Raw genomic sequence first — 6,000 nt, 5'->3', positions numbered from 1 at the left:
TAAACTGGATGATTTTGATTTTTAAATGAATAAACACACTGTGTATTATTTTAATCAACTCAGTATGATGAATTTGTTATTACTCAGCAAATAAAAGATTGATTGATTTCTTGTTCACATTTGCTCTGAGAAAAAAAAAAAAAGAGGATTGTTGTTGTTAATCTGTTGTTTTATATTTGTGTAAACTGGTTCTAACCAGAGCAGCATCACCCTAGTGTACATTTAACAGTCATTCTTTAGACACACACATTCACTTAATCAGGATGTTTTTTTGTGTGTGTGTGTGTTTTGTTTTTTTCATGTTTTTTTTTTTTTTTTTTTGCGAGCTGATTAACAGTATTCCCCCAACAACAGTGAAAACCAGTGAATCCCTTTGTGGTTGTGAAACACTCAACCATAATGGGTGCATTCCATCACCAGTAATGGATGTGTTCACCTTGGGTGTGCCAGTGAAGGGTTAACCTCACCACACAAAGCTTTCACTTCAATATGTGAAGAGCTTGAAGTATCGCAATAACAAATCAGATGAGGCCGCCTTCATCCGTTTCTCTGAACTCTGCATGACCCTTATTAAAGACACAAAAAGCTTAGACCTCATCCATCTGAGCCGCAGATTAACACCAGGATGGACGGTGGACGCCACGCAGATGCCTGTTGTGTGGGAGAAGGAAACAACTGAACTGAATAATTGGCTGAAACACTGGTTCCTGCAGTTTTCCTCATAGGCTGACATTACATGGATAACCGTTACAAAGCATTTAGATATGAGTTATAAGATGATGCATCATTTAAGATCACAGATCAATAAACAAAACACATGTGCAATGTATCATGAACTGTGGCTTCAAATAATGCTGTGATGTGATGTGTGTGATGGAAATGTGTGTGTGTGTGTGTGTGTGTGTGTGTGTGTGTGTGTGTGCGTGCGTGTGTGTGTGTTCATGCGTCCATCAAAGCTTAGACTCCACTTGGAAAACAGGACCTGTCACAGAAAATGGCATAAAAACATTTGCAGTTCTTTGAAGATCCTCAGATGGGATGCACACGTTGTCAGACGGTTGATGAAATGACAGAAGTAGAGCTTGTTGTTGCACAAAGGTTGTGTCCATTTGTGTCATCTGTCTGTCTTGTTTGTTTATCATTTACACGAACATCCCAGTGAATTACAGGATTCAGGATCTCCACTTTTAGGGATTCCTCATAAATGAAGGACTGATTAGAAGAACAACAGATTAACACTTAAAGACTCAGTGTTACTTTAGTGTCAGTTCCCAAACAAACTTTTCTCTCTATTTAACCTTCATTAAAGCTGAGTATGACTTTTATCTCCAATTTTTCATCAAATCTGTAAAGAGTCATGGCCTACGTATCATGAATTCATTAGTCTTGTTGTGATTATGCACCTGAATCACTTCCCTCGTGGTGAACATTTCAAAGTGTGATCTGAGGGTCCAGGGTTCAAGTCCCTGTTCAGCTTTAAAGGGCTCATATTCAAATAAATCCACTTTTCTTAGTCTGTGGTTCATTTATTTGTGTATTTGGACTCTAATAGTTCAGACAGTTTGAATTTGAACCCTCCAGCTGCTGCAAAGCTAACTTTAGATTCATTTTGGCAAAAATCCAGTGGATTTCTTTAATATTACATGTATCTGTGATTTTGCCACCAGTGATGTAAGGTTTGCTCTAATGGCTGTGTGTATTTTCTGCTTTCTTTTTTTGTCTTTTTTTATTTGTAGCAGCGTGCATTTTGAGAAGCAGAGCTCCATGCTGCTGTATTATGGCTGCACTTTGCAACAAATTTCCGAAATTTCCGAAAATGCTTGAGTGACCTACGGGTTCTGTTTGTGAACAAATAGTTTGTTTATGGTGGAGTACACTTCCTGTGAGGGAAGAGATTCAGGTGTGAAATTATGGAAAGACTTATGGATTCGTGACACTTAGGCTATGACTCAGGTTTTACAGATTTGATGAAAAAATGGTGACGAACGTCATACGCAGCTTTAAGTGATTTACCACCATTTATAATGACATCCTCTGTATTTTGCTCTTTTTAAATCAAAATCAGGTATTTTCCATTATTTAATTCACTGATCATGGAAATGTCCATAAAAGCTCATATTGAAAACAGAGAAAATTGAGGAAAAAGTGACTTTTTCAACAAATATATCAATAACCGAGCATAACCCCAGTGTGTCCATCCACTGTCATTGATCCAACTTCATGGGTTTGACTGGGGAATCAATGTTGTAGAAGATGGCGGTGTTTCCATGGTAACTACAGCCTCTGAACGTCCAAATGGGTCATATCTGATGACCATGAACAGATGAAGAACTGTTTTTTTACACCAATTATTGACATGGATTGATAGGATTAGTGGATCAACTAGAATTAAACAGTTTAGATCAGTAGATGGCTGTTTGGGTCTTTATGGGTTAATATGTCTAAACACAACATATCATTATCCTTTCACATACACAAAATCTATTTTACTGCCACATTTATACATTTTCACTTGTTATAGATGTTTGTAAAAAGAAAATCTATATGTAGAGGAGAATGTACATATTGGAGAAAACAACAGTAGATTATGTTTTGTACAGCTCCACATAGATTCAGGAGATTGTTCAGAAGGAAACAACTCCCTTGTTCCAGTTGGAGAGGATTTATTTATTTATGTGACACATGCAGTGAAACATTTTCATGGGCCCCTGCAGACAATCAAATGTGTGTGTTTTTGCTTCCAAACACTCCTTTCATTGGATAGCTTCCACAGAACATTTTAGGACCCTGAAATAGATTATGATGCTGCTAACTATTGGTGCACCAATATGTCAGCCAGGCATCGATACTGGTGGATATTGTTATTGAAGTATTTCATTTATTTGTGATTTTGCCACCAGTGATGTCAGATTTGCTTCAATAGTAACGTATTTTTCTACTTTCTTATATTAGTTTGTTTGTATTGTTTTGTTTTGTTTTGTTTTGTTTTTTCCATAAATGTGTGTGTTCATTCAAATCCAAAGGGATGAAAGGCTGAATGACTAAAATATGAAACAATTATTTTATCTATAATGAAGATGTCTTTGTTTAGAAGAACAAATAACAAAAAAACAAAAAACAAACAAAAAAAAAACAGTAACATCTGTATCGACTGTCAGCTAAATCTCATTTTAAATCATTGCATTCCTACTGCTTACCCTGTTGTTTATTCTCCCTGGTGTCATAAAGGGAATAAAAACTGACACTTTTGGAAATGATGACTCAGTAAGACTCTAATCAGTAAGTTTCTATCCTTCCAGGACTAATTTTTCTCTTTATATTTTCATTTTTTCATTTGTTGGAGGTTGTTTTTACCTGTCTTTTCCCTGCACTTGCTTGTTGTGTTTTTGCTGCTGCTAACCAGACTGATCTCATGAAATCGCATTGTACGTCATGCCAATTTTCATGGCATTTGGCGCGCTATACGTACGTTTTTTCATCCTTTCATGTATTGTTCAATGCCATTTGATCGCACGCCAATGTACGCCAAGATCTCCAGTTTACAAATCCGTAACCGCTAACCCTAAGCCTAACCCTAAATCTAACCCTAAACCTAAGCCTAAATGCTAATCGCGCTAACTGCTAATCACCCTAACTGCTGACCCAAACCCTAACCCCTAATTCTAACTCCTAATCATGCTAACCGCTAACCCTCACCGCTAATTGCACTAACCGCTAACCCAAACCCCAAACCTAACCCTAACCGCTAATTGCACCAAGTGCTAATCGCATGCTATTTTATGCGCTATGAACATAAACGTGGAAAGCTGCATACAGATAACATGCCAATTAAAAGTGTCGTGTTATCTGTACGCAATTCATGACGTTGTGCTAAGTGTGAAATTTCCCCACGGTGGATGAATAAAGTCTTATCTTATCTTATCTTATCTGGTGCTTCTATTGTACTTTTCTGATCCCCTTTCTTACTCTTATTTGTCTATTCAACATAAATTGCCGACTATTTTTCTTTTTTTTTTTTTCCCCTGTAAGTCGCTTTGGAAAAAAAGCATCTGCCAAATGCATAAATGTAAATGTAAATGTTCTTCCACCTGTTTTGACCCTGAAACACAGTAAAACCAAACCACCGAAGAAAAGGAACACAAACTCACAGCAGCTTTAATGAACCTGAAACAGACAAATGCACGTTTACCTGGAATAATGTCTCAGGGGTTAAAGGGTTAAATAAGTATATTGACTAAGAAACTTAATTTGTCAGTAAATCTTCTATTCAACACACTGAACTTGACCTTCCTTATTTATTATCATTATAGAAACATACCATAAATTGCAGAGTAAGCGTAGTAAACCACCATGTTAAGTGGGATTTTAAATGCCTTGCTCAAGGCCACAGCTACCTTATATAAAAGACACTGTACCTGAATAGGGATTTGAACCCTGGACCCTCAGATTAAAAGTCTGATGCTCCACTGACTGAGCTATCCAGGCTCTGAAAACACATCAACAAATTATCATCATTTTTTTCATTTCATTTTGTATCTATTTCATATCATTTAATCAACAAATGTTTGAGATATCTGGAGATTATTCCTGTAATACAGATAAAATACTCAAATGAAAGTGCTGATTTATAATGAAAATGTGTCAGCGTGATCATCCTCCTCTGTGGGCTCCTTGTTTCTGAACTCATGAACTTTGCGCTGATGCTTATTTTCATTATTATTTTTCTGGGTTTGGGTTATTTTTTAACCCATAAAAACCCAAATATCCACCATCAACCTAAACCATCTACTGATCTAAACTGTTTAATACCTGTTGATCCACTAATCCTATCAATACGTGTAAATAATTGGTGTAAAATACAGTTATTCATTTTTTCATGGTCATCAGATATGACCCATTTGGACGTTCAGAGGCTCTGTAGTTACCATAGAAACACTGTCATCTTCTACAACATTGATTCACCAGTCAAACCCATGGAGTTGGATCACTGACAGTGGATGGAGATGCTTGGTTTATGCTCTATTATTGATAATTTTGCTGAAAGAGTCCATTTTTTTTCCGTTTTTTCTATTTGTGAGATAAAACCCCTCAACTTTAATCTGAGCTTTTATTAACATCTACATGATCAGTGAATTAAATATTGGAAAATACCTGATTTTCACTGGAAAAACCCCCAGAATAAATAGATAATATTACAAAAGTTGGTGATAAATCACTTAAGAAAGGTTAAATATAGAGAAAAAGACATTTGGAAATGTTGCACTGGGCCTTTAAGGGTTAAAAGAATCCTCTAAATATTAATGAAACTCAGTTTATTCCTACAGTGGAAATAAATGTCATCAGCAGGAGCAAGTGCTAACAACAATAGTCGCTTTTCCATTGACCCTCTAATTGCCCAAATATAACTTGCGCATAAAAATGTACCAAATGAAAAAACGACAATTTTGCCAAAAGTCTCAATTTTCGATTATAAGTTTTTGCGCTGGTTAGAGGTGGTTTTTCAGGCATAGTGCAAATGGTATATCACACAAAACTGCAATGGAAAGACCTTTATCTGCAACCAGAGTCAGGTGAATTAAAAAAAACAGACGTTGACGTACGTTACAACAAGAGAAGAAGAAGAAACGTGTGTGTATGTGTGGACACACCAGGAAACCACATCATTTTTTAATTTAGTAGGAGATAGAGGGGGAATATAGAAGAATAATGAATATATCTGTAAATCAACACCATATTTATGTTTGTTGCCATGTTTATGGAAGGACTTCTCGTGTCATCTCGCGATAATAAATAAAAACAAATCATTGCATTTGTGATTTAATGGAAAAACTGACATTGCGCACTTCTGTTTTTTTGACATTTAGTAAATATCGGTAAAGTTTTGCACAGATGTCCGATGGAAAAGGGACTAGTGTCTATCAACTAAAATAATAAAACTGAGAGAATAAAGTTAGTTTTTACTGTAAACCAGTAAATGTATAATGTGTCAAACCTTCTCAT

The 6,000-nt window shown here is 36.0% G+C and overlaps 1 non-coding gene across 1 annotated transcript; it reads right to left on the bottom strand.

The window, feature by feature from the left end:
• Positions 1-4,412: 4,412 nt before the first annotated feature.
• On the bottom strand, positions 4,413-4,485 carry trnak-uuu (transfer RNA lysine (anticodon UUU)). The gene has a single exon. It is a non-coding gene; the product is annotated as a tRNA-Lys (tRNA).
• Positions 4,486-6,000: the final 1,515 nt, after the last annotated feature.

Source organism: Sphaeramia orbicularis, chromosome 17 (genome assembly GCF_902148855.1).
Source record: "Sphaeramia orbicularis chromosome 17, fSphaOr1.1, whole genome shotgun sequence".
Lineage (NCBI taxonomy): Eukaryota > Metazoa > Chordata > Actinopteri > Kurtiformes > Apogonidae > Sphaeramia > Sphaeramia orbicularis.
This window is presented reverse-complemented; position numbering and strand designations above follow the sequence as displayed.